At 41.0% G+C, this 18531-nt stretch overlaps 1 protein-coding gene across 1 annotated transcript in view; it reads right to left on the bottom strand.

Moving 5' to 3' along the window:
• The window catches only part of KYNU (kynureninase), a 181123-nt gene extending 176017 nt beyond the window's left edge, over nucleotides 1–5106 (bottom strand). The window contains exon 1 of the mRNA XM_031057744.1: nucleotides 5059–5106. The gene's annotated coding sequence lies outside the window, so the exon portion shown is untranslated. The remainder of the gene's footprint in view (nucleotides 1–5058) is intronic.
• Between the last annotated feature and the right edge of the window lie 13425 nt (nucleotides 5107–18531).

Below are 18531 nucleotides of genomic sequence, written 5' to 3' on the forward strand. Positions count from 1 at the left end.
TAGCAAAATCAGCAAACAATCCAGAACTGAATACTAATGAGGATCACACATGTGTGAAACAGTACAGGAGGAGGCAGAAAGACAGAATTACAAACTAAAAATCTTTGTAGGAAGAAGTGGCTCTCTAAAGTTTGCCTGTGATCATAAAATCATAGAATGGTTTGGGTTGGAAGAGATCTTAAAGAACACCTCATTCCAACCCCATGCCATAGGCAGGGACAACTTCCACTAGAGCAGGCTGCTCCAAGCCCTGTCCAACCTGGCCTTGAGCACTTCCAGGGATGGGGCATCCTAATCCTTGCTCATGCAGACACAGCAGCCATCTCAGCTGCTCATTAGCAGGGTAATTGCTTGAGTAATTATGACAAGACTTGCCCAGATCCTAAGCCTGCTCTGCTAAATAAATTTGTGCCTCTATAGTTGCACCTCTTGTGAGGCTGAGACACTCATTCAGCCCAGGGCTGAGAGTGGCACCTCAGTGCTTCCTTTTTGCTTCAATGAACTTCTTGAAGACACTCAAAAACCTACTGAAAACAAGGAATGAGTAGATGAGAGAAGGAATTTTAGAAGGAGCTATGTCTTCCCTTCAGTGGAAGTGATCCAAGATCTCCATGCTGTCTTCCATCAGAAACAAAAGGCATTTTCAGCCGTTTCACTGATAATTTTAGATATCAGTGCTTCACTCTTTGAAAAACAAGGTTTAGATACATTGTCCATGGAAAATACTTTCCAGACAAATGCCAACAAGGACAGGCAAGAAATAATAAAGATCAGTAGGTTGAATTATTCTCTGAACTGATCTTTGATCTATGCTAAATAAAACTTTAGCCACAACCAAATGCCAAATTCATTTCTTCCTTCCTCAACTCCTCTGTAAACTGGAATATCACTCTGCAGCTGACAGTGGCCATATTTTTTTCTAGACTTTTAGGAAATCCTCCAAAGTAAATATTAATAATGTTTGGGCATATCTGTAAAAGCTGATGGAAAATCTTCCTAGTGGTCCCTAGTGGCATCCTCAAGTGCTCTCCATCACCCAGGAGAGGCTGCAGCATCAGACACCCCCATGTCAGGAGCTGAGGTCACTTCTGGAGTGTCCTGTCTCCCTCTGCACTGCCCTGACACAGTGTGGGATGCTCCAGGTGCCCTGGACAGATTGGTACCTGCTCCTTGGGACCTCTCAGAACCATGAAGATCCTGAGATCTGCTCATGCACCTTGTAGTTAAAAATTTGTGCAGAGGATATTTATTCACCTTAAGAAAAACAGTATATTAATGCACTTAAAAAAATGTAAAGCATGGTTTCCCCTAAGAAGCCACAACTAATTTGTAGGAATTCTGATACAACTGATTATTGCATTACTGTCTGATTATTGAATTGAAAAGTGCAGCTGTTGCTCTACAATTTCTGTGCAGTAAAAGCTCCTTAAGTTTTCAAGATATCCAAAGGAATTTCCCTTACTGTGTCTTCATTTTCAATGTATTCTGCTCCTGCAGTGTGAGTGTAAGGTGTAAGGAAGATGCTTTTTCTCTCCTCTGCAATGCTTTCTGAATTCTCTAGGACTGCTGTATCTCGTCTTGCATAACACAGCAGATGGGAGAGAGAACAGAGTGGGGCAGAATCCAGTAATATCCTTTGGATGGTTGGACTGGCAGATTGCAGGAAACTGTGTTGATGGTACCTGCCAAGTCACCAATCAGTCTGAATCAATTAATTGTCAAACTGGCACACATCTAGCAGGAAGCTCCGTGTCTCATTTGGGTTGGTTTTCTTTGCATTTTTATTTTTATCTATCCAATGTCACTTTTTGTTTGTTTGTTTGTTTTAATATCTTTACTCTTTTGAAGGTTCATCTTTTTATTTACTGACATCTTGAGCATCCATGCTTCTTGTAAGCCTGTAGATAATGCATCAAAGTCAGTACTGCCTGGTTTTGCTGGTGTTTAATGTTTTCTGGATAACAAATTGTTTTCAGAAAGTGAAAATGTTATTCAAAGGAGGATATGTTTAAGATATCAGAAGCTAAAGTATCACTGACAATACTGGAAAAGATGTTTTCTTTCTTCATTAGCAACATCCTCTAGCCACTTAAAAGTCCTGGTTTCTATTTTTGTGCGTGCCTTTCTCCAGCAGTGATATTGCTGTTGGCTTCCCATAAATGACCTTGTTTATGTCTTCATATTTATTCATAGCACCAAGCTATGACATAGTATACAAATGTAATATACACATTACTAACAGCATTTAAATTAAATATGGACTGTAGCAGAGGCAGCTCTTCCCTGGGATAGAGAGGTCCATGCCCACTATACTTATTCCTGTTGGTAAAATCTTTTTTAGCCCTATTTCTCCCAGGGCAGGGGACGTGCCAGCCCCAGAAGTACCCCATGGAGCACTTGTGTGCATCCCCACCACCCAGGAAACATTGCAGCTGCTCTTTTTCTATATACTATTTTCTTCTGGATTGTTTTTGGAGCAGATTTAGCTCTGCCTCACCTCCCTGCCTGCCCAAATGCCTGTAAAGGTACAAGTCTCCAGCTCCGGCAAGCAGCAATGCTTCCCTGCACAGTGGGGCCCCTCTGTCCTCATATCCACTGGCACAAAACCAGGGGGAACTGATAAAAGCTGCTGTGGTGTGTTCAGCAGACACCTGCCTGGCTGCACCAGCACTCCCAAACCACCATGTCCCCACTATTTTTGGGTAAAACATAGCGTTTTAAGGTTCATAAGTGTGCTGGGAGCTGCAAAATGAGCTCTATGCAAAGAGCTGCTCTTCTATGGATTCACTCAGCAAAAAAAGTTAATTTTTCATAAAAGTAACTTTCTGATTTTTGTGGCTGTGGGGAAGACACAAAATGATTGTAGGAGTGGGCCCTGGCCTGTGGGAAGCAGATGTTCCCTCCCAGCCCTGTTGCCATCAAGGGTCTCAAGACATCTGTCATTGTGCAGGGAAAGGGGGTCTGAGCTCAGCAGAGGCACAGACGGAATGAGCCGAGCTTGTACTGTGTGGAAAAGAGTTACAAATGTTTCAGAACAGAAATCAGCCTTAAATCCTGCAGCCTGAGCAGGGCCTGGGAGAATCTTCTTGTCTGAGATGGTCCCAAGGGTTTGACACTGGGTGGTGAGGGCCAGATGCACCCCTCAAGTGGTGATGGACTCTGGGATCTTCCAGAGGAATCCCTCAAGTGGTGATGGACTCTGGGATCTTCCAGAGGAATCCCTCAAGTGGTGATGGACTCTGGGTCCTGCCAGATGAATACCTCAAGTGGTGATGGACTCTGGGTCCTGCCAGGCACACATCAGCACTGTCAATGCCAGATGTTCACCAGGATTAGACCTGGTGTCTCCGCTTCTCTCAATCATGTGGGCACACAACATGGATTTCGTGTCATTGAAGGAAGACAAAGACTGAAAGTCTCACCATCCAATGACAATCATGAGCAGGGTATCTCCTCATATAAATTGAACCCATCAAAACCTCCTGATTCAGCTGCATGGGTTCAGACCAGGCTCTGCATGAGGGGGCCACAGGGGCTGTAACCACATAGCAGATAGCAGAAGCCCTTCCAGATGATTTCTGAGTGGGGATCTTGTGTAGACCATGGTCTGCCATGCCCATGGTCTCACCCTTCTCCTAGACTGCAAAACATCACTCCTGCTCTTGTCAGAATGCAGTGCACTGGGGCAATACTCACCCTGAATCTTTCAAGCCCAAGCATGGGGGAGATCAGTTGGCCAAATAAGAGCTGAAATAACTTTAAGCACAGATCCTCTGAAGACTAAAGTATAAAGATATGTGTGTCCCTGTGTGAAACCACTGCACACACAATCAAAGAATTTAAGGGCAAAACTTCTCCCAGAGCCAAACAGCCATGTGCCCTCATACAGAATTGCATATAAAATCTAAGTAAATTTTAATGTGTTTTAATCCAGCCTTTGTGGTTTCTTTGGACACTTGCCATTCTCTTTCCATATCAGTGCATTGTTGTATAATAAGTTAAATCTTTTTCAAAGTTGCTTTATGTGGCTGAGTTTGAACTGCTGTACAAAGGAGTTTTCCACTTATGAACTTGGTGGATGGTGACTCTTTCTCTACAGTTGTCCAATTAATTTTGTTCCTAAATGTGAACAAAAACCAGCTTGTATCAGGATAGTTCCTGTTATACTTCAATGTGATTTTGATTACATTATGCTACAGAAGTAGCACTGGCCTTCCTTCAAGTCTAGGTGAGAAGCTAATTGGTTTCAAACTGTTTTAAATATGCTGAAGTTAGAGTTGTCAATTATTTTTCTGGAACAATAATAATTTCTCAGATTGAACTCTGCTTTGTTAACGGGCTTTAAAAGCTGAAATAATGAAATAACTTCCTTTTTTTTCTCTTGTTTTTCTCTGCTTTCACATTTAGAATCTTTTGGTTCCTGACCCCCACAGCCTGTTAATTTTGATCAGCTTTCATTCTGATTTGAAAGTGGGCTCTCTTTTTTTTTGTTTTGTTTTTTAATCAGTATTGTGTTAATGCATTTTACATTGCTTAAAAGTTACTTCAGGAGCTGGTTCTGAAAGAAGCATGGCAATATCTTTAATAAGCTCTCTATTCGTGCTTACTTTTAATGTCTTTTTACTGATTTAATCAATAATTTTGAAGCAGCATTGTGCCATCTTTGTGGGCATCTCTCAACAAACCAATTACAAATTCTTTTTAATAGATATCCAAGGGTAATGTGTCATCACAAAGATTTAGCTATGGAAATGCAATAATTATGAACATAGACAGAATTGCCTCAAAATTTCAGCTGAGACTTACCCAAAATTATTATCCACTTCCCAAAAAGAGAAGTAGTTCTGCAAACATTTCCTTAGGTGTATGTTTGTCACAGCACCACATTCAGAACACACATCTGACTACTCCCAGCTACAGCAGTCTTTTACTGTTTTTTGGGTAATATACTGTCACAGAACATTTATCACTTTTGATACATAATTATCTGTAAAACAGGGATTAGGATTTTGTTGGGTAAGGCCCAGTCATATGTGAAATCAGAACAAGGGTCATTACCTTTAATGCCTTTTTATCTCTTTGGATGCTGCAACAATTACTGCCTGGAAAGACGGAGGATGGGGCGTGAGAATGGACACTCCAAGGTGCTTCAGACATCTGCTTGCCTGGACCAGCATGCAAGAGAAAAAGAAACACTGAGAAATTCAACCAAAAACTAGAAAGTAATCCTCCTGAAAGGCACACAGCAAAACCCACCACAGAAAATGGAGTCTGTTCTGGTGAGGGATGGGTTGCTGGTGGAGCAGAGTGATTGGGTTTCCTGATGGAAGAAAGGGTATTTCCTTGCCTGTATATGGCCAGAGCCATTTTTTCAGAGTTTTTCCCATTTTTTTTCCAGTTTTAGCACTCTGTCTTAATGGTGATTCAGGGCTTAGGCAACGGAAATGAAGAGATTTCACACTGAAGCCTGAGGGAGATAACTTTAGTTTTGAGGGGTTTTACATCAACAGCCAATATTATTTCAGGTGTTTTATGAATATGGGATCCACCTTGGCAGATCAGATTAGTCCTGCACAAGATCTGTCCAACAACAGTGGCCAATATTGATGTCTGATAGTGTCAAACACTTCTTGGCTGCGTCTACAACTGCTCACCCTGACCCTGGGCAACCAGATAACTTCTCTCCTGATATGCAGAGATTTATGACACTCATATATTTCCATTCTCTCAGCATAACTGCAGATATTTTACTGGGGTATTTTTCTTTTATTTTCAAATGTAATTTCTCATTATCTTTGGATCTTGCTGACCTTTGCTATGATGAGCTGTTAGGCTGAGCTGCTGTTGATGGAGCTCCATGTGTTTGCCTAGAAAGATTCATTGAAAACAACGTTTATAAAGCCAGACCCACTGCTCTGCAACTCCAGAGCACAGACATCTGCTCCTGCTCCTGCTGACATCAGGGCACTGCTGCTGGTGATGTACGTGGGATGAAGAGGAGATCCTGAGAGTGTGGATTTTAACAGCTCTGGGCAAGGTGCAAGGAAGTTGTGATCAGAGTGGTGGAGTGTGAGATGTGTGAGTGAGAGCTGGGTGTCTGCTGCAGCCTCCCCGAGCTGAGACATTGCAGGCACAGGTGAGGAGAGGGCTCCAAATATACTCTAAAGAGGACAGTAGCTTCAAATATCCTCTGAAGAATTACCTGCTTCTCCTACCTGCTCCTCTTCCCACTGACCCGCTGGATAAAGCAAACTAAAGGATCCAGGGCACCCCTGCTCTGCCCACAGAAGAAAGCTTCCTGGAGCACATGGAGGGGAAAGGGAAATTTGTTTTCTTGTTCTCTGGTGATTTTATCCATGTGCAGATGCTCCTGGAGAGTGTCATGAAGCCAGGAAAATTGGTAGGAAGCTGAATTAGTTTATTGCTGGAGGTCCCTTCCAGCTGAAAGTATTCTTTCTATTCTTCTCCATTCCATTCCATTCCATTCCATTCCATTCCATTCCATTCCATTCCATTCCATTCCATTCCATCCCATCCCATCCCGTCCCATCCACCAAACACCCCCAAAAGAACGGTCTGACAGAAGGCACCTGCTAACATATGGTGCGCTGCACTTGGGGGCTGGGAGGAAGATTGTGCTGGGAGAGCCTTTTTTTCTGTTTGGTTGAAAATGTACTTAGTGACTCCAGAGAGCAGGCTACAAACCACAGAAAACAATTCTGCTGCAGCAGGCTCTGCTTGCTCATTCTGTGAACGTGCCCCTGCCTTGATGAGGACAGACCACCTACTGAGAAGTGCAAGTAATTCTCTTTCTACACCAATTCATTTTTTGGCTCCTTCACTAAGATTAATTCCTCCCTTTGTATTTAACAGCATCTCCAACCAGCAAAACAAAACCAGCTTCATGAATAGCAGCAAACAATCTCCAGCCAGGTTGCCAGGTACTGTGGTGGCTTTGCAGGAGAGACATCTGTCTGATGGCAACTTGACCAAGACCAAGAGCAGAGCAGAGTCACAGTCCCACGTGCCAACATCAAGCTGGTGTTGCCAGCCATGGACTAAAGGAGAAGTTGAGATTTTTTCAGTTCTATTACCACTGGTCTGAAATTTCCTGTCTGTGTCTAAAAACTGTTCTTTATTTGGCACTTGGCACAACAAATGCCCCAGAATGCAGTACAAAGCTTTGAAAGGAAAATAGCCTGTTCTTGCCACCAAGCCTATGCACAGGCTTTTCTCCAAGGTCCTCTCCCTAAAGGTTTTGGGACAAATTTCAGTCCCTGTAATAGCCACAGCCTGAGTAAAAATATAAACTTAAAGTTTCTGAATAAAAGAAAAAAAAAAAAAAAAAAACAAAAAACCACCCAGATAATTATTCCTGAAACTGGAACATAGGGCCAAACTATTCATCTCTTGCATCAGAACACACACCCAGCTTTAAGTCCAAACCCACGATGGATGTATTCCTCACGTATGGAAGGGTTGAATTCCCACAAGAAAAGCTATTTTTGCAAGACTTTGGCTTTTGATGGCAGGATCTGAGATGTAATCTCTGCAATTTGAGGCTGAGCAGCTATGGAGCATATGTTGTGAAATGCAGAACAGAGTTCTGACCCTCCATTCCAGCATTTCACAGCCTCCTGCTCCCCGGCATCCTTCCCTGAGCCCTCGGGTCCCAGTTTGTGCACAAAGAGCCAGCTTTTCCCTCCTTTCCATGCCAGCCCCAATCTCATCTCTCTTCTAAATATGGGCTTGGCAGTGTTTTAAGCATTTGGTGGAAGTCTGTGTGTGTTTTAACCAGAACGCTTTTTCTCCGCAATCCCTTTACAGGAACATGCCAGACTGATTTGAAAGTGTCTGATACAGGAATTGCTTATTTGCCCTTCCACACAGGGACTGCAATGCTCTTAAAAGGCACATTTCCACTGGAATAACCAGATCTGTGCCAATACAGGTAAAGGGGTTCAACCTCCTGGTGCTTGCAGTGCTTTTGTCCATCACTCCTTGCTGTGACAGCTCAACCATTTTGCTGCATCACTCCTTGCCATGACAGCTCAACCTCTGCTTTGGTCACTTTTAGCACCTCCCATCCCCACTCCAGGGTGGACAGGGCCCATCAAACCTCTGTTATAATCTCCACAAGCCTCTTTAAAATAAATTAAATCCACAGTTCAACCTTGAACTTCCAGCATGCCCTGAAGCTGGCTGAGCATCTCCTCCCATGCTCATTGTGCGGTGTTCCTGTGTTTGCCCTTGTTGTACGAGTGGTTCCTGGTGAGATGTGACTGCCAGCTTTGCTGGAGACACAGAGAAAATGTTTTGCACTTGTACAACAGTGCACTCACTGGAGGAAATGCTGCTGCACACCAGCCTGTGCTGGGTTAACAGGAAAAGGGAGTTTTCTCATCTCATCTCAGCTCAATCTGCAGTGTGGCGCATGATTTAGCAGCATTTGTGATGTTTCCCTGATTAATTCTCAGAAAGGTTTCTCAGCAACAGATGAAGGAAGGGAGACCACGAGCACTTTGCCACAGAAGAAACTTCTTTGTGTTGCTGTGTGGTGTCAAGTGTTAGGATTTTTACTTTCCCCTTTGTAAGTGCACACAGAGGTCTCTGGCATGAAGTCATAGATTTCTGACATAAGTAACTGGGTTAGGGAAGCTTCTGTGGCATGATGGAAGGGAGGGAAATAAGGAATTTCTTAAAATTCTAGCAACTGGATTTGAAACTCACAGTCATCACTTGGTTAAAATATTTCTCAAAGGATGCCATGTTCAATTGTAACAATTTATAGGATGTGTTCTGTAAACTTCTAGGGAAATCTCAAAGGAAAAGAGTGAAAAAAGTAAGGTAAGACTTTTATTTTTATATTCCTAGACACGGAAGGAACAGTTGTATTTACAATTAATTTACACTGTTACAGAAATTGCCTGTAAATATGTGTTTAAGCTCCTGTCTGATAAGACCAGAAAATTTCATATTAGAATGTGACCCTTACAGATTTTTGATGGGAAACTTAAATAAGACAAAAGAGAATAAATGCACCATTTCCATTATTCTCTCCTACCTTTCAGAACATAAAAGCCTATTCCTTTAAAAATTAGGCACAGTGCCTACAGAGAAAAAGTGTCATTAGCAAAAAAGCTTCATGCTTCCACTGAAACACAAAATATCAGTAGAACTCATCTGTGATTGGAATTAAAATTGTACCAGAAGACTGCAGCACTTGTGCGTCCTTCTGGAAAAATAAAGGTGGACCCTCCATGGCAGGTTTATCTTTGCACTCAAAGAAACTTCCCAGTAGGAGTCCTAGGAGGAAAAAGCTGGTATTTTCCTAAGGGTAGTAAACCAACGAGTTAATCCAAGGGAAATTCAGCTAGATAATTGTAAGCTGTTAAATCCTTAATTAAAGGATGGTACAAAGGTATCTCAGCAGACACACACGCACAAAGGTATTTGTCCTCTCCTCAGTTCTAATAAAATTGTTGTTTAGATGGATTTATGAATTGACTTCAGGATTAGATGCTTCCCTTAGATGTGTGTTCATGGTCTGGGAATAAAATTAACACCACAGTAGAATGCAGATTCCAAAATGAAAAAGAAGCTGAAGTGCTAAAAAACTGAGAAACAAGGATAAGTGCTTAGCTGAGGGGTTACTCCTCTTAAGAAAGTAAAAATCTAACAAAAGAAGTTTGTTTTCCTATGAATTACAACTCAGAAGCAGGACTTTGTGTGTAATTGATCCCAATTTTAGGGTGAATTTCTGTGTGAGGGTTATGGCTGGGGTAAAGGTTTGCAGGACTGAGCTCCCAGCACACATTGCCAGGTCATTACCTTTAAATCAAGTCTTGGAAGTTAAATATTGAATTTCTGAGGTTTCTGAGGAACCCACGGTGAGTATTTGCAAAAGTCAGAAGGAGGGATAGGAAGCTGGGCCAAGAAACAGATTTTGGTTCTTGTGCCAGGGAGAGGGAGGAGATAGCGAGGACTGCAATCCCTGCTGCTCCATCCTGCACCCAGAGCTCAGCAATTCCCCCAGCTCAGCTCATCCTCTGCTTTTCTTCCTCCCTGGGGGCTGCCCTCGAAATAAAAACCCTCAGCTCCCCCACTGCCACTTCTCAGCTCTCCATCCTTCACACCGCAAGCAGGCAGCTCTGTGTGCTGAGGAACAGCTTGACAATTTAAAGAAGTGTATAGGACAATCCATCATGAATATGAAGACTTGAAAGAATGTTTAATTTTGCTTTCTTCAGGAAACCAGCAGCCCAAGATTCCAGCTGCTCAAAATATGTCAGCAGTGGCTCTAACTGCAGGGCCCTGAGAGGGAATTTGTACAAGCCACGTGGATTTATACATCTGCTGATTCTGTGCTGCTAATTTGGGTCTCCATCTTTTATTGTTGGTCCATCCTACCCATATTTATTTGGTTTTTACTCTCAAATTTTGTGCAGTACAAAACACAGCCCACCTTACAACAATAGCAGTCCCACTTCTCTCACAGAAATTTATTTTAGAAGGTAAAGGGTAGCAGAGTTTCTATGTCCTTTCACCAGATAGCATAATTTAAAACACCTTCGAACCCCAAATGTTAATATTTTATAAGACTGAGAGAACACTCACTTATTTTATTTCCCTTCCCACAAGCATACACTTGCAAAAATGTTTTCTAACTTATCTTAATTCATATCTCTTATTTCATAATTACCATTTTACTATTCTTTCTGCCCCTGTCATAGCTTAGTTGTGGTTTTTTTTGAAATTTAATCAAATAATAATTAAATTCTGAGGGTAACACCTCTGGTTATCTCTTCATAATTAAAGTTTACTTTTTTCTGCAGGAATATTTGAAAAGAAAAGGCAATTGCTTGTAAGAATGCATGCATATCATTTGTGTGTCAGTTTGATGACTGAAGTGACTTTGGCAGGGAATTCAGAGGAAATAAAATTTATGTATTCAGATACCGGGTCTTTGGAATTTTTCTTTTTTCATCTGGATTTGTTAACTGGTTTCAAGAAGTCCCAACTACACGCCAAATGAAACCCAAGAGGCTTGTAAGCTTTCTGTCTTAAGCATTGCTTTTGCTGAGCGTGGTAGGTGCTACAATTGCTCTCTTTACCTTCCCTCACAGGCAGACTAAATTCTTTCCAGGATGTGTTCAAGGAAGACCCATCAATATTTCCTTAATGGGGTGCTGTTTTTTTCCCTGAAATGCTAGGAAAAAAATCCAAATCTCACTTTGGTGGAGAGGAATGAGATACAGTTAAAGCACTATTAATGCAGAGAGAGCTGTGCCCCAGCTACCATCCTGCTCAGACAACAATTTTTCTTTGCTCCAGTCCAGGGTTGCTTGGCATCTGAGATTTATAAAGGTAAAAAATAACCCGACACCATAACCCTTTCAATATTTCAGAGTTTACATTGACAAAATTGTTCTTAATATTTTATTGGACTATCCCCTCACTAGACAGCTTGAGGATATTTTCCTCAAAATAAATAATGGTCAAGAAGATCTAAAATAATAGCTTTTCATTCTAGGGTTATTTACAGTCCTATGATTAAGTCATGAAAACGCAGAATATGCAAAGAGGTGATTATAACATTGTCAGTGTCCAGCAAAGTGTCTGACAGGACCTAGATGGGCCACTGCACCCCCAGCTGTGACAGATGTGGCAGCAAAGAAAGACAACACAGTTTGAGTCTATCAGCAATGGAAAACAAGATTTCAGATGTGCTGTCAGAGACGAAGAGCGAAAATCATTCTGGTGCTAGAGAAAGTGATGAAAGTTCCCCCAAAGCTGAACTCGGAGCAGGGCAGAGGGAACAGTAAATAATCAGTGCTTGTGCTACAGGCAGGGTGATGTGTTTGTTCTTGGTTACTGGAATAGTTCTGCAAGCAAAATGGGCTGTTAAGTATTGCACATCAGCGCTTCTTACCTTATTAGATTACAAGGTTTCACAGCGCTCTCCCAGAACCTGATAACAGTCCTGACTCCCTCTCCTTACACAAACCTTGACAACCATACAACATTTTACATTTAATTACTTGAGCTGAAACTGTTCCTTGTACAAAGGTTGTTTTCAAATTAATTAATCTGCTTCCTCCATATGTCACAATTCTCTTTTGTATCCCTCATGATCTTTCAGACACGAACAAAACTCATCCAAGATCCATATGTCTCTATATTTGCTGTTGTTATGCACTTGTACCTGATTTTTTTTAACTTTCATTGAAAAGCTACTTTTAAAACCAATAAAAAAAATATAAAAGCTTTTCACAATGTCACCTAGTCATGATATACTTTTTTGTTGTTGTTATGTGAGAACTGTTATCACCAGCATGAACCCTAATCTCATTCATATAACAACTACCTAAGGAAGCTACTGGGCATTTGGAGTTTTTAATGCAATCCAAGGGCTGGAATAACTTAAGCCCATGGACAAACAGCAGGAACTTTGCAGGTCACTCTCTAGCTGCCCACAACAACAATATCCAGCAGAAGTTAACACCTAATCTAATTAGTTTCCTTGAGGGGGAAAAATATGAAAAAGACAGAGCAGTATCTCTCTGGGTTTATAATGTATATTTTTTAATCCTGTAATTAGCATTGCAGTGGCTTATCCTGGTAGCATGAGATAGTCAAAGCTATCAGCTTTGCAACTCAAATTAGAACTCTTAGTCTTTCCTGATTCAAACTATCTCAAAATTATTATAATAATAATATTTTATTATTAAAAAAAAACCAAAACAGTCAGGAATCTCACAGCTGTCTTGTGTCCTCATGCAGTGAATTTGAAGACAAAAATGAGCACTCTATTATTTTCCAGTGGTTCTGAGACAAACCTCTGACATGCTGATATTTCTCTGTATAAAACAACAGGAAATGTCCCCTGCTTCTGGGAAATCTTTGGGTCTCTTGATCGAGGAAGAGCAGCTGTGACCCAGGAGAGGGTGAGCTCTTGAACAACTGCTGCTTCCACCTGAAATGGATTCAGCCATTCCCATTCTGGGAAGGTTTGGAGGTCACTGGATTAGCCAAATTTTCATTAATACAGTCACAAGCATTAGAAAATTGTTCTCCCCAGGTCTTTGCAATCATGGGGTTTGTTATCAGAAAGCTGAAAGAAACTGGATTGTTTTCCTTACCTAAGCTATACTTCTCCTTAGGATAAAGGGAAAGGAAAAGAAAGCATCTATTGCCTGAATATTGCCCTCTGAACTGGAGTCTTATGGAAATTTTTGATGGTTTAAACTTTGAAAAGCAGAAAAAATAAAGACTGGTAACATCAAAGGTTGACTTGGCTGAGTATCATCATTGTGTGACACAAAAAAGTTGAGAAACTTTAAACAATTTGCTGATCTTGTACCTTCTGTGTCATCAATTTCCCTTATTTTTAGATCAACTCTTGAGTACACCTGGATTTTTTAATGTACTGGTGAATGATAGGAGTCAGCTGAAGTTGGAAAGACTCTCATTATGACAACACTTTTAGGCATCAATACATGAGATCTGAATGTTTCTGAAGCTGGCATAATATTTTTCAGGCCTTGGCAAAACTGTGGAGCTCCATCTTCAGGGAATGCCATGGGAAGAGCAGATTTTGTACTAACAGTAACACACCAGCTCATAAATTCAGTGACATTGTTAGGATTCCACTGAGAATACTAATAATTTTGCAGATTATAACAACATAATAACACAGGAAGTGCTGCATAAGATAGAAAAAAATTATAGCAAACTTCTACTCCAAGTCTCCAAGGTGGGTTTTTTCCTTTTTTTTTAATCTTTTATTATTTTTCCCATATTAAAGAGGATGGATAACGAAAAGTCCATGGTTTTCACTTCAGATTTTACCGTGTAATTCTGAGTGCACCTTAAACCATGAAGGATAAGGCATGGAATACCAAGAATTATCCATGCTGCAGCAGAAAGGAGACAGTGCCAGCATCATTTTTTTTCACAGATCTTCACAAACAACAGCAAACACAGAGGAAGATGGAGAAATGAGAGGAAGATGGTTTATTACTGGCAAGAGCTCCAAGTCTGGGAAGCCTGACACGTGACTCAAAATGTGACAGTTGAAATATATGAAATTTCAGAGTATTAGGAACATTATTCTGGATGTCTTATTGAAACACACTACACAATCATCTGCCACAAAAGTGGAGTGATTCAATTTTAAGGCAATTTAAAAATCAAATTGAGGACATCTCTCATTTGAAGTGAGTGAGACTTGGCAGGTCCTTTACAGACGAGAAGAGTTAAGCCCTGCTTCTGCCTGTAAAGTTCTGGATCACAGAGGTGGAAACCACAGAAGGGGGAAAAAAAACAACTTTACAACTCTATAACTGAGGGGAGAAATGTGCCCTTGAAAACCAGAAGGGAGATCAGAAGAATCATTTGTGTGGGGGTTTTTATCTCCAGGTCAATGGGTTCTGAACAATACAGGTTGTTTATGTAGGAAAAAAAATCTTAAGACCAGGCAGCAGAAAAAATAAAAGATAACAAACACAGAGTATTTTCTCAAAGTCAATGAAAAATAAGATTCATTACTAGAGAAGAAGCATTAGCAAAGTTCAGCAAAGAGCCAATGAACAACAGGGGAAAAACAAAGGCACAACAAATTCTGAGGGTAATCCCAAGAAATGTGCCCAATAATCTTAAACATAGGTGTGATTGAATGGGTTTGTAACTCAGATTAATGAGATTGAGATAAATAATTTGCTACACAGAAAAAAACCCTAAGTTTTGCAAAAGTACCTGGTGATCAAATCTATGAATTTATTCAAGTGACTAAACACGTACAAAAGGATCAAAGTGGATTTTTAAAACCACATGGATATTTCCACATATTCTTGGCCCCAGTTCAAATTTTTGAAATGACCTAGGGTCAGACTTCTGAAGTTATTCAACAGCCTAAAATATATACACAAGTACTAATGGGACCTACATAATTGCTTAACTAATTCAGTTACTTGACTTCTGTTAAAAATTTCAATTAGTATATTCCACTGGGCTTTGAAAAGGAATTGGAAATGCTGAGAATTTATTCATTAAGAGCTCATCTTCATAATCTGGTGTGTAAGAAAAACAATGTTAAATTCTCTTTGCTGTCATCAGATGTATCTGTTGATCATCTAAATCTGAGCAGTCTGAAGTTATTTTTGTACTCCAGACTATTCACTGTGACTTTATCAAACATGCCAAGGCAATTTCATTATTATTTCTCCTGACATAAAATTTGAGTTTTATCTTCAGATGTATCAATATGATTTTGACTCCATCTGCACTTGCTAAGTAAAATTAATTGGAATCACATTTACCACGATCAAACTAAAATTAAATGAGATTGTTATACTGGAGACATGCTTTTTTTCCCCATTTTATGTAGAATTAAAACAGAGATTTTTCTTGCTCTTTCCTGGATGTGATATTTTTTCTCTTAAACTCTTAAATCCAAATAAATAGAAGGAAGTCAGCATAAAACATGTTTGTTTGGTTTTTTTTTTTCTTTTCTCTATTACTATGATTAAAAACGCCATGCAGTTCTTTTCATTTTAAAACCCCAATAGGAGAATTACAGATTTTCTATTTTTTGCAAAGGATACCATTTTGCAAATACACAGGGAAAATGATTAATAAAAAATGGAGCACAGCACTGATTGAATATTAGTGTCTGTGCTCAGCCACTAAGCCGGTCTGGGGGAGATGTGCTTTGTACTCAGGGCATTGTGTGCATTCAGAATGAGATAATCAGTTTAAAACTATCCAAGAACTTCTGAACTGCAGATTAACTTCCATCATCCTCTTCAGAAAGGGAGAGTGATTGCCATCCGCTTGCTGCCAACACAATCCAGGGGAAGAATTCTTTGCCCTTTCTTCTTTATGTACATAGAAATGGCATGCAAAGTTTAATTTATTTCTTGGTGAAGTACCTGAGGCTGTTTTCATCAGATGAGAATAATTTGGGTTGGAAAGGGACAATAAAAATCATCTCATTCCAATCCCCTGCCATGGGACATCTTCCACGGTCCCAGGTTGCTCAGAACCCCATCCAGCCTGGCCTTGGACATTTCCAGGGATCCAGGGGCAGCCACAGCTTCTCTGAATAACCCATGCCAGGCCCTCACTGCCCTCACAGGGAAGAATTTCTTCTTAATACCTAATCCCCTGCTCTCTGTCAGTTTAAAGCCTTTGCCCCTTGTCCTGTCACTCCAGGCCCTTGTCCCAAGTCCCTCTCCAGCTCTCTTGGAGCCCCTTTAGGCCCTGGATAAGTCTCGCTGGAGCCTTCACTTCTCCAGGCTGCAAAACCCCAGCTCTCCCATCCTGTCTCCAGAGCAGAGTGGCTCCTGCCCTCAGAACATCTCCATGGCTCCCTCTGGACTCACTCCAGCAGGTCTATGTCCTTCTGATTTCCAGGGCCTCAGAGCTGGAGAGGGTTCCTGTGTTATCTATAATTATTTATTGTGTGCCCACTGACAAGACAGGAAGAGGAATACAAATTAACAAAACCTTAAAATTGTGTCAACAATTAATCTGCAAATCATTTCTGCCTGGTGTGCTGCTATCTGACCTCTGATATCCTTCATCAAATTCCATTTCTGCTGGCCCTCTCTAGCCTTGAGTTAAAGGTTCATCTCCATCCTTCCTCCTTCCAAGCAAAATTTTCTGTCTGGACTCTTAAGACAGGAGATAACAGTATTATTTTCTACTTTATTTTTCAGAAGGCATTCCATTTCTGAAATACTTTCAATTAGTAGAACATGGCAAATGATGTCTAAGGCATCTCTCATTTCAGAGAAGAACACAAGCTTTCATGACTAACTTGTCAATGCTGTACTCTTGATCTGATGCACTTCTCCAGGGCATCACCTTTCTATTTGTTGTCAGGGACCACAAATCTGTGACAAACACTTCAAAATGAGTGATAAGGTTAAAAACATCTTCTCTGAGTTTGTGTACAAACATTCTGCACATTCTAAAGCCTTCCCCTGCCCAGCTGGCTCTCTCTAGTGATGTTCTCCATTCTTACACTGCTGCTGTGGTTGCTGTAAATGTTGCAGCACCATGAGAAAACCCTAAATCACAGTGCACTGTGAGTGCTGACTTAGTAACCAACAAAACGAGAGCTTTACTGCACCACACAAAAGATCCATGTCTCCACACATTTAACAAACTGCTGAAAGACCTGCAATTTAGATAGCAGGAGCTAAGTTCTGTGCTCTAAGTCGGCAGGAGATAAAGGGCTATGAGGCAAAGGAAGGGAAAAGATAGAGAGCATCACTGTAAGACCAGGTTTTGATACCATCAATCCCATTTAACCATCTTCTTTTAGCTAAAATGTTTGTTTATACTGTCCTGGGGTTTTATTCCAAATGTCAAAGTGACAGGGATGATATGAAAAACATAGATTAGAAAGCAATTGCTCAAGTGCAGTGTCCTCTGAGGCAGAGAGGAGAGTTTCTTTATGAAGCCTTGGACAGAAGGAACATGATAGTGCTTTCATTCTCCACATTCCAAGCCAGCTGACTACAACAGCACTGCGAAAACCCAGGATGTCTCTACCCTACCTGTTCTAAGCAGCAATTGCTGTCTACACCATGCCAACTGTGCCTGTTCCTGGAGTTCCCCTCAATGGAGGAAAGGGAAAATTCCTTCTCTCTGTCTTGAGAGACCATGCCAAGGAGAGAGCCTTGACCTTCAGGCTCATGGAGGTGGGTGACCTCACTCCCAGAGTGTCCAGAGCTGCTGCTCCTTGGAGCAGACTGGTCTAAATGGTAGAATGCTTGGTTTGCAATCCCATGGACTGCATATGATTCCCGTGGCCAAGGAGGGATCATGGGAAGAAACCAGGATGCAGACAACATAGACCCTGTTTGGAGCAGAGCAAATAAGCATTTCCATAATCAAAAGCTTCTACAAATTGGTGTGATTTTTTTGAGAAAGCATTAAAAATGGTTCTTTTCATAGCCATGTGACATATTTTAAATGTATATAAAACCAGCAGCCAGTTCTTTACTGTCTCAGCACCCAATTTTGCAGCAAACTTACCAGCATAATCCCACTCACCTGTAATCAACACTGATTTCTTCTCTTTTAGAGGTGCTGCTTGGAAAAATTTGTTACAAATAGCTTTCACTGAACTTTAAAAGGAAGTTATGTTGTATATTGCAGAAGGACTCAGCACCTTCAATCCTTGCTCCCTGCAGGAAATGATTAAAATAACCAAAGATGTTGCACTCATTTGGAGAGTTTAGCCAAGGCTTGTCCATACAACAGTTGCTACGGGGTTTTATTTTATTCTAGGCAGTATCTGAGCTCACTGTGGGCACATCCACACAGCTCAAGAAATAACCTAAACTCCAGAAAAAGGTCACAGGAGCAGGCAAGCACACAGGCAGGGTGGGCAACCATGGGAATCCCAGGACTTCCCAGTGGGTGAGATTCATATAATCATTAAGGTTGGGAAACACTTGTAAGATCACCACGTCAAACCATCAGTATAAGCAAACAATTTCTAAGCTATAACTTGTG

The sequence above is a fragment of the Geospiza fortis genome, unplaced genomic scaffold (genome assembly GCF_000277835.1).
Source record: "Geospiza fortis unplaced genomic scaffold, GeoFor_1.0 scaffold112, whole genome shotgun sequence".
Taxonomy (NCBI): domain Eukaryota; kingdom Metazoa; phylum Chordata; class Aves; order Passeriformes; family Thraupidae; genus Geospiza; species Geospiza fortis.